At 37.8% G+C, this 10,680-nt stretch overlaps 1 non-coding gene across 1 annotated transcript; it reads left to right on the top strand.

Moving 5' to 3' along the window:
* The first annotated feature begins 4,713 nt into the window (after positions 1-4,713).
* Positions 4,714-4,821, top strand: LOC131180512 (small nucleolar RNA R71). Its single transcript, XR_009149279.1, has one exon. It is a non-coding gene; the product is annotated as a small nucleolar RNA R71 (small nucleolar RNA).
* The last annotated feature ends 5,859 nt before the right edge of the window (positions 4,822-10,680 follow it).

Raw genomic sequence — 10,680 nt, 5'->3', positions numbered from 1 at the left:
GATTTTTCACTCCAAACTTCAATTGCTCCATAAGGGAAAACCTTAGAAACTCTATATGGACCAGTCCACCTTGACTTAAGTTTTCCAGGGAACAATTTCAATCTAGAGTTGAACAACAAAACTAAATCACTCTCTTTGAATTCCTTTTTCCTAAGATGCTTATCATGCCAAACTTTGGTTCTTTCTTTGTAAATACGGGCATTTTCATAAGCATCCATCCTCAGTTCTTCAAGCTCATTAAGTTGTAATAACCTTTTCTCACCAGCTTGCTTAAGATCAAAATTCAAGGTCTGAATGGCCCAATATGTTCTATGTTCTAGCTCCACAGGTAAATGACAAGACTTACCATACACCAACCTAAAGGGAGTAGTTCCTATAGGGGTTTTGTAGGCAGTCCTATATGCCCATAAAGAATCATCTAGTTTGATAGACCAATCTTTCCGAGAATTGTTCACTGTTTTCTCCAAGATATGTTTGAGCTCTCTGTTAGAAATTTCAACTTGTCCTGAAGTTTGAGGGTGGTATGGGGTAGCTATCTTGTGCACTACACCATACTTCCTCATTAAGCTCTCAAATTGCTTATTGCAAAAATGGGAACCCCCATCACTAATTACAGCCCTAGGAGCTCCAAATATGCTCAAGACAAATTTCTTCAAGAATTTCACTACCACTCTAGCATCATTAGTTGGAGTTGCAATAGCTTCCACCCACTTTGACACATAGTCAACTCCAACTAGGATGTATTTATTACCAAATGAAGGAGGGAATGGCCCCATAAAATCTATTCCCCAAACATAAAATAATTCCACTTCAAGAATATTATTTAGGGGCATTTGATCTCTTTTTGATAAATTTCCACTCCTTTGACATTTATCACAATCCAACACAAATTTTCTCACATCCTTAAAAAGATTTGGCCAAAAGAAACCAGCTTGCAAAATTTTACTAGTTGTTTTAGAGATTCCAAAATGTCCTCCATAATCAGAAGCATGGCAGTGATGTATAATACTCTGTGTCTCTTCATCAGAAATACATCTCCTTATTAAACCATCACAGCATCTCCTAAAGAGTAAAGGATCATCCCATCTATAAAATTTCACCTCATGCAAAAACTTTTTCTTTTGTTGCCATGTCATACCTAGAGGTAAAACTCCACAAGATAGATAATTCACAAAGTCTGCATACCAAGGTAGTTTAGCAACAAGAGAGAAAAGTTGTTCATCCAAGAAAAACTCATCAATAGGGATTTCATCCAATTCTTCATCATCCAATTTCAGCCTACTAAGATTATCAGCAACTACATTTTCAGCTCCCTTCTTATCTCTAATCTCCAAATCAAATTCTTGTAGCATCAGAATCCACCTAATGAGCCTAGGTTTAGCCTCCTTTTTACGGAGCAAATACCTGATGGCTACATGATCTGAAAATATAACCACCTTTGAGTCAATAATGTAAGGTCTGAACTTTTCCAATGCAAAGACAATTGCTAGAAATTCCTTTTCAGTTGTTGCATAATTTGTTTGAGCCTCATCCAGTGTTCTACTAGCATAATAAATAGCATAAACCTTTTTGTCCTTTCGTTGACCAAGAACAACCCAAATTGCATAGTTGCTAGCATCACACATAATTTCAAAAGGTAGGCTCCAATCAGGTGGTTGCATGATTGGTGCAGTGATAAGGGCTTGCTTCAACCTGCAAAAGGCATCCAAACACTCTTGGTCAAATACAAATGGTGTGTCATTACTTAACAAATTAGACAAAGGTTTGGCTATTTTAGAAAAATCCTTGATAAAGCGTCTGTAGAACCCGGCATGTCCTAGGAAACTTCGAATTCCTTTGACATTGGTAGGAGGAGCCATCTTCTCTATCACTTCAACTTTGGCTTTATCAACCTCTATTCCTCTGTTAGACACCAAATGTCCAAGCACTATCCCTTCCTGAACCATGAAATGACACTTTTCCCAATTTAACACAAGGTCAGTATCTGCACATCGCTGCAAAACTTTAGAAAGATTAGCCAAGCATATGTCAAATGAAGATCCATAAACAGAAAAATCGTCCATAAAAACCTCCATTATGTCTTCAATGAAATCTGAGAAGATTGCCATCATGCACCTTTGAAAAGTGGCTGGTGCATTACACAACCCAAATGGCATCCTCCTATAAGCAAAGGTTCCATATGGACAAGTAAAAGTGGTTTTCTCTTGATCATTTGGATGGATAGGGATTTGAAAAAAACCTGAATATCCATCTAAATAGCAAAAGTAAGAATGCCTAGCCAGTCTTTCTAACATCTGATCAATGAAGGGAAGTGGAAAATGATCTTTTCTAGTGGCAACATTTAATTTTCTGTAATCTATGCACATTCGCCAACTAGTCACCATTCTAGTGGGAATTAATTCATTATTTTCATTTTTGACCACTGTCATTCCACCCTTTTTTGGGACAACATGTACTGGGCTCACCCAAGTACTATCTGAGATAGGGTATATGATCCCTGCATCAAGCAACTTTAAAATTTCCTTTTTAACAACTTCTTTCATATTTGGGTTCAACCTCCTTTGATGTTCAATAGATGGCTTACAATTTTCTTCCAAAATGATTCTATGCATGCAAAAGTGTGGGCTTATTCCCTTAATGTCATCTATGGTGTATCCTAAGACTTTCCTAAATTGTCTCAACACTCTTAACAACTTATCAGCCTCTAAGGTACTCAAGTTTTCATTTACAATTACTGGATAAGTGTTATTAGTGCTAAGAAATTCATACCTGAGCTGAGAAGGAAGTTGCTTAAGTTCTACCTTAGGTGCATCTTCTTCCTTGAATGATGGTTGCTTAAATTCGGCTTTTTCCTTTTGTGTGAGATGAAAAACTGGAGCAGAAATGAATGGTGGACTTCCCTCTAAGTGTTGAGCATATGCAGCCACATGAGGGTTGTCATAGTCTATGCCTCCTCCATGAACCAAGCAATTTTCAAGTGGATCTTCTGGATATTTCTTTCTGAAATGTTCTTCAACCAGCTCATCAATAATATCGACTCTCAAGAAAGTATCAGCTTCAGAATGATGCTTCTTCATAGAGTTATTAATATTGAAAACCAATTGCTCTTCACCAACCCTAAGAGTCAATTTTTCTCCTTTCACGTCAATTAAAGCACCAGCTGTAGCCAGGAAAGGCCTTCCCAAGATAATTGGAATATTAAAATCTTCCTCCATGTCCAAGATGACAAAGTCAACAGGTATATAGAACTTTCCAACCTTCAAAGGCACATTCTCCAAAATCCCTTCAGGATACTTGATTGATCTGTCAGCTAACTGAAGAGAAATGTGGGTTGGCTTTAGATCTCCCATATTGAGCTTCTCATAAATTGAGAGGGGCATAAGGCTAACACTAGCCCCTAAATCACATAAGGCTTTTGTAGAACATGATTCCCCAATGTGGCATGGAATTGAAAAACTCCCTGGATCCTTGAGCTTTGGGGGAAGTTTTCTTTGGAGGATAGCACTACATTCTTCTGTCAAAACTACAGTTTCATCATCTTCAAGTTTCCTCTTATTTAAGAGGATTTCTTTCAAGAATTTTGCATAAGAGGGCATTTGTGAAAGAGCATCAACAAACGGCACATTTATGTAAAGCTTCTTCAAAACCTCTAAGAACTTCCCAAATTGCTTATCAAGCTTGGCTTTTTGAAATCTTTGTGGAAAGGGAAGTTGTGGCTTGTAGGGCTCAGGAGGTATATACTTCTCTTCCTTCTCTTCAATTTCCTCTTTACATTTTTCTGCATTCTCTTATTTTTCACTTTCATCAGTTTCTTTCTCATTTTCTGCATTCTCACTGTTTTCACTCTTCTCATCATTTATAACTTTCCCACTTCTTAAAGTAATAGCTTGACACTGCTCTCTTGGGTTTTCTGGTTGACTTGGAAGCTTTCCAAAAGACTTGGCACTTGAGGAAGATGCTTGTTGTGCAATCTGATTTTCCAGCATTCTGTTATGTGTTTGCATCTGTTCTAGCCTTGCTTTCATCTCTCTCATCTCCTCATCATGCTTATTTTGGTTAGCAAGAATCTATTGCAATAAAGCTACAGTGGTGGAATTTTGTTCTTGCTGTTTTGGTGGAGGATTCATATTTTTCTGCTGAAAATTAGGCACTGGTTGCCTATTTTGCTGATATGGAACTCCTAGTTGCTGTTGTGGTTGAAAATTCTGATTTGGAACTTGACTTTGCTGATTTCCCCATGAAAAGTTGGGATGATTCCTCCAATTTGGATTGTAAGTTTGAGAATAAGAATTCCCCATTTGCTTATTTCCATAATTACCAACATATGCTGCTTGTTCTCCATAATCTACTCCATAGCTGGTAGTTCCTTCTGCATAAGCCACTTGTTGTGAACTTCCAGATGATGATGATGAACTAACCAACATACTCAAATCTTCCATCTTCTTAGCCAAAATATTTGTAAGTGCATCAAACTTTGCATTAATCATGTTGAACGGATCAAGATCATACATTCCAGCAGCTTGCCTTTTTTGAGTTGGAGCTGGTCCTCTTGGACTACTCTAAAGATGAGTATTCTTTGCAATTTTCTCCAATAGCTCATAAGCTTCATCTTCATGCTTCATAATAAATTCTCCTCCTGTTTGAGCATCAATAATTCCTCTGATTGCAGGAGTGACATTTGTGTAAAAATTCTGGTTTATCATCCATTTTGGAATGACATGATGTGGGCATAATCTCTCTAATTCTTTCCATCTCATCCATGACTCATATAGAGTTTCATCCTCTCTTGGTCTGAAAGCTGTCATTTGATTCCTCAATTCTTGAGTTTTTCCAGGTGGAAAATATTGTGCAAGAAATGCATCGGTGAGTTGCTCCCAATTTGTGATGGAATTGTGAGGTAAAGAATCAAGCCAATCCAATGCTCTATCTTTTAAAGAGAACGGGAATAGCTTCAATCTTGCTGCATCATCAGACACTCCAGGTTGTTTTTGCATGTCACAGATCATAGCAAACTTCTTCAGATGTGTGTGTGGATTTTCAGAAGGATGTCCTCTGAATTGAGAATTCTGAATCATTTGAAGAACTCCAAAATCCATCTTGTAACTATTTGCATCAATTCTTGGTCTTGCTATGCTCTCTCTCAAGTCATCAAAACGAGGAAAAGCATGATCCATCATACTTCCCCTAGGCACATTAGCATTAACAACTTCTTCACCTTGGGCTGCATTTTCATTGTTTTGATCATTTCCAGCATTAACACCAATTCTCATTTGTTCATCAGCCATGACTTCTTCTAATTCAGTTTCTCTCAAGGCTTCTTTTCTTTTTTTGGTTTCTTTCTTGTTGGCTTTACAAAATTTCTCAATTTCAGGATTGAACAATAAGGATGTGTCACTTGTGATTCTAGCTCTTCTCATAAAAGATTAAAAGTACCTGAAAAAGAACAAACAAACACAAAATGAAAAGATAACAAAAATAAAACTAAAAACAACTAAAATAATCAAGAATTCAATCTTAAACAAACAACACCCCAGCAACGACGCCAAAAACTTGATGCATCCCTACCGCAAGTGCACGGGTCGTACAAGTAGTATAGAAAAGATATCGTTCCCACGAGGAGTTGTGTTAATGATTGAATTTTTGATATAAAAGTTGACTAAATTGAAGTATTTTTGAAATTAAAGTAATGAATCGATGGGTATTGAGAATGTGAAATCTATATGTGCAAAATTAATATTCTATTCATCAATGTATTAATTAAACTAAAATTGCATCAAATTGAAATAAGCAAGTTAAAATATGGCAAGATTCTAAAATGGTAAGCAATTAAATTCAATTGAAAATTAGCAATGATAAAAAGGCGATTCCGGAGTTCGGGATTTCATATTCGAGCTATTTTGGGATTTTAAATTGGTTATCCAATCTTATGAAACTTATGGTTTTAAGGAGATTAATTCTTAAATCCTTTGAATTCCCTTTCGAGTGAGACAAAGAGTGCCTTAATCAATCTAATCCTACTTTCGTGGACTTAGAGTTAATTAAGACCCATTAATTTCTTTAATTAATCTGTGAATCCTCTTAATCCTTAGCCTATTTCTAGGTCTAAGTTAATTAAGTCCAATTTCTTGATTATCTATCACAGGGCCTTCTCCTTTCGGTGCTTCAACCATGGATTAAGAACATCACTTAATGGGATCCTACACTAAGCATGTCATTAAGTACACATGAAATGAATAAAACTCATTAAGACCACAAAATATGGATTACCCAATCAAAATCCACAAAATATCTCAAATATTACAACCCTTACTCCAGAATCAAAGGTAAAACTACTCACTATCCATAATGCTTACAAGATATATTGAGTTTAAATGGAAATAAAGCTTTAATCTAAGCTAAGGAATAAGAAATTAAACACTAGAAATATAGAAAAATATAAGGGAAGAAAGAAATCTGCAAATCTTGATTGAAAATGGTGTGGAAGGTGAAGGTGACTCTTCAAATTCTGCCTCTCCTCTTCCTTTCCTTTTCTGCTCCTTGTCTCCCCCCCTCTAAAATGGGAAAATGAGACTATATATAGCATTTTTCTGACATGGAGCCCTAAAATGGTATGTTCTAGGAGGAATTATCTGAGGGAATCTTCTGCCAGCTCATTAATGAACCCTTTATGGGACTGCATAAGTGGACTGCATAAGTTATGCAGTCCCTTATGTAGTTTTCGACTGATTCTGGTTCACTTATGCGAAACTGCATGACTTGGTGCATAGGCTATGCAAAGTTCCGTGAAGGTGCATAAGGGAGGCGAGAATGTGCATAAGCTATGCAGTCTCCTTATGCACATTTCGGTTGGTTCTGGAACAGTGATTTTTCTCCTTATGCAGATCTGCATAGCTTATGCGGCAAATTATGCACAATTTGATCAATGCATATTTCAGCTTGAAAACTTTTTTTTGACACCTTTGGCTGTAGAAGTCACTCCTCAATGGCAAAATTTCTCTTCAGTCCTTCAAAAACACTATTTTTCCTACAAAACAAAGTAAAAATTACAAATTAATCCAAAATTGACAATTATGAAAAACTAACTAAATAACTAATGAAATTAGCTAAAAGTGACTAATAATCAAATAAAATGGCTATGAAATTAAACCTAAATGATTATGCAAAATGTATGCATCAAAAGTCTGTAGTACAATCCGCAGATGTCTATCATGCTCTTCTGCATTCCTCGAATAAACCAATATATCATCAATAAATACCACAACAAACTGATCGAGGTATGGTCTGAAGATAGTGTTCATCAGATCCATAAAAGCAGCTGGAGCATTAGTTAACCTGAATGGCATGACCAAGAACTCATAATGACCATAGCGGGTTCTGAAGGCAGTTTTTGAAATACTCTGCTCTTGAACTTTCAGCTGATAATAACCTGATCTCAGGTCAATTTTGAAGAACACAGCTGCACCCCTCAACTGATCAAACAAATCATCAATACGGGGCAATGGGTATCTGTTCTTTATCGTCACCTTATTCAACTGCCGATAGTCAATGCATAATCGGAGAGTGCCATCCTTCTTCTTTACAAATAACACCGGCGCTCCCCAAGGTGACACACTAGGGCGAATAAAGCCCTTATCAAGCAGCTCTTGCAACTACACTTTCAATTCTTTTAGTTCTGCTGGTGCCATTCTGTATGGTGTTATGGAGATTAGGTCCACACCAGGCATAATATCAATTTCAAACTGCACTTCTCTTTCTGGAGGTAATCCTAGCAATTCATCAGGAAACACATCCGGAAAGTCACATACAGTAGGAATGTCCCTCAGTGCTGGACTCCCCACTTGGGTGTCTATCACATGTGCAAAGTACGCCTCACACCCTTTTCTAATCATTTTTCTGGCTAGTGCAGCTGAAATGATGTTTGAAGGCAATATCTGCCTCTCCCCATGTATTACTACATCACCATACTGAGGGAGACCAAAAGTGACTGTCTTCAGTCTACAGTCAATCATGGCGTGATGCCTTGCTAACCAATCCATGCCTAAGATAATGTCATAATCTCTGAAGGGCATTTCAATTAAATCAGACAGAAAAATGTGTCCTTGGATCACCAAAGGACAATCCCTATATGACCTATTTACCCTGACCTCCTGGCCTAATGGACTAGTTACTAGCACATCATAGTCCATTGGTACACACTGAATAGCAGTAGAACACATCACACTAGCACTAACATACGAATGTGTGGAGCCAGGATCAAATAACACATGCACATCTTGGTCAAGGATGGAGAAATTACCAGCTACAACATCTGATGTTTCAGCCTCTTCCCTCTGACTCATGGTATACGCCCGATCGTGCACCACCGATACCGATCGTTAATGCTTCGACTTCCAGGAGTGTTACCAGGGCCCCTACCTCTGCCTCTACCTCTAGCAGCTGACTGTGACCCTCTAGGTGCAGAGACTTGGGCTGATCCCTCAGATGTAGCAGGAGGTCCAGACCGACGCGGACTAGTGCAATCCTTAGCGAAATATCCGCTCCCTGCACAATTAAAACATGCACCGGTGGCCTTGAAACAAACCCCACCATGAGTTCTACCACAAGTTTCACACTATCGTACTGATAGAGATCCTCGAGAAGCTTGTTGGGTTGGCTGACCAGACCGAGGTGGTCTTTGGCCAGAAAATCGGCCTCTGCCTCCACGGAAGCTGGATCCACCAAACTGTTTCCTCTTGCCAGGACCACTTTCAGATGCTTGTCCAATAGTCTTTTCAGCCTTCTCTTTCTCTTGAGTACCCTTCTTCACTACCCCTTCTGATTCTATCATTTCCAGTTCCAGGGCCTGTGAGATCAATTCAGCAAAATTCTGATGTCGAAAACCCACGACTTGCATTCTCAAATTCTACCTTAACCCGGACTCAAATCTCTTACATCTATCTCTAGGGGTGGAGACTAAGCTTCTCGCATAGTGGCTTAGCCTTGAGAAATCTCTCTCATACTCTGCTACAGTTCAGTCCCCTTGTTTCAAACTCAAAAATTCTTGCAACTTCATATCCACATATGTATCGGGAACCCATTTCTGTCGGAACTCCCTCAGAAAATCTGACCATGTCAGCACAGGTGGCTCAACCAGGCTGTGGGGGATGGTCTTCCACCATTCATATGCATCCCCTTGGAGAAGAGATACTGAATACTCGAACTTCAGCTCTTCCGTACACTGCAGCTTTCTAAAAACCCGTTCCATTCTTTCTAACCACTGTTCTACCTCCAGTGGATCCACAGTGCCTTTAAACTCGGTAGCCCCAAATTTCATCAGTTTTTCATATTGCCGAGCTGAGGGCTGTGGTTGTGCTACAGGTACTAGCATTTGAACTTGGGGTGGCACATTACCCGCCATTTGCTGGAAGAACGCAGCCATCTGCTGTACAAATTGAGTAGGAAACTGTGGTACTGGAGCAGGAGCTGGAGTGGCTGACCCACTCACGTTTTGGAGTGCTGGGGCTTCCTCTTGAACCTCAGCCTCAACAGATTGTTCTTCGGAATGATCTCCTCCTTCCATTCCGTTTTCTCAAAATTTCTACTTCCTGAGATCAAACACAAGGAGGTTGACCTCCGTTAGTGCATATTCATGATGTAAATATGTCATATGTATCAATTTAAAGACACTTGAGCAGTTGTACTTATCAATAAAATGTTCATACACATAGTCAAAATTTATTGAGAAACCATGCTCTGATACCACTAAAACATGTCACACCTTAACCCTCCGTACGGTATAACATGATCCCGTAGAATACTTAATGAACTACCGAACTTCACCTACCGATAATTCATTAAGTACCCTACAAGGGATTTTAAAACGATTTTCTTACATTTTGGAAGTGGTGAGCATTTTAGTGAGAATTAAAAACCATTTATTCAAAGCTTAAAGACTAGTAAAAATTTTTGTTCATTTAAATTTTGCCGCAAATTTTATAAAAATTTTGATAGAGTTCTGTTTCTTTTTGGAGAAAACCGTTCTTCAAATACCTGAGAAAAACACTCCCAAAAATGTTTCACAATTTCCAACCTCCAATAAATCACAATTCAACTCCAATCAATTCATTTCAAAACAGTTCCACAATCCAAATCAAATTTATCAACTCAGAATAGTTAATAATTCCATTCACAAAGCATAAAGTAGGAATTTCATATGTACAAATATTAAATTTACAGAAGAAAGTCCAAAATAATATTATTACAATTTATTTACAACTGCTCAACTTACATTGATACAAATAACATTTCTATATTTACATCAAGATTATCTACAAGGGTATAAAATAATACCCGTACAAAATGATCAGAGTAGTCCTCGATTTAACAGCAGCTCACTCTGCTACTTTCTCCTTGCACTTATCTGTGACAGCAAAATAAGCTATCACTGAGTATAAAAATACTCAGTGGTGCACAATAAAAATTTAAAATGCAATAAATAAATCATTCATTGCCAAACACAATTTAAATGTTTCTCAATCACATTTCACAAATATTAAAGTTCATAATAACATCATTTTGTCAAATAATCTATTAAACACTGTTTAGTCAAATAATTTCATAAACACAGTGTTGCCAAAGTCATACACAACTTAAGCAATGACACAAAATTTCCGATCAATGCCGTGTTGTACACCACGACAA

This window comes from Hevea brasiliensis, chromosome 5 (assembly GCF_030052815.1).
Source record: "Hevea brasiliensis isolate MT/VB/25A 57/8 chromosome 5, ASM3005281v1, whole genome shotgun sequence".
Classification (NCBI taxonomy): Eukaryota; Viridiplantae; Streptophyta; class Magnoliopsida; order Malpighiales; family Euphorbiaceae; genus Hevea; species Hevea brasiliensis.
The sequence above is the reverse complement of the archived record's forward strand: the minus strand, read 5'-3'. Positions and strand labels throughout refer to the sequence as shown.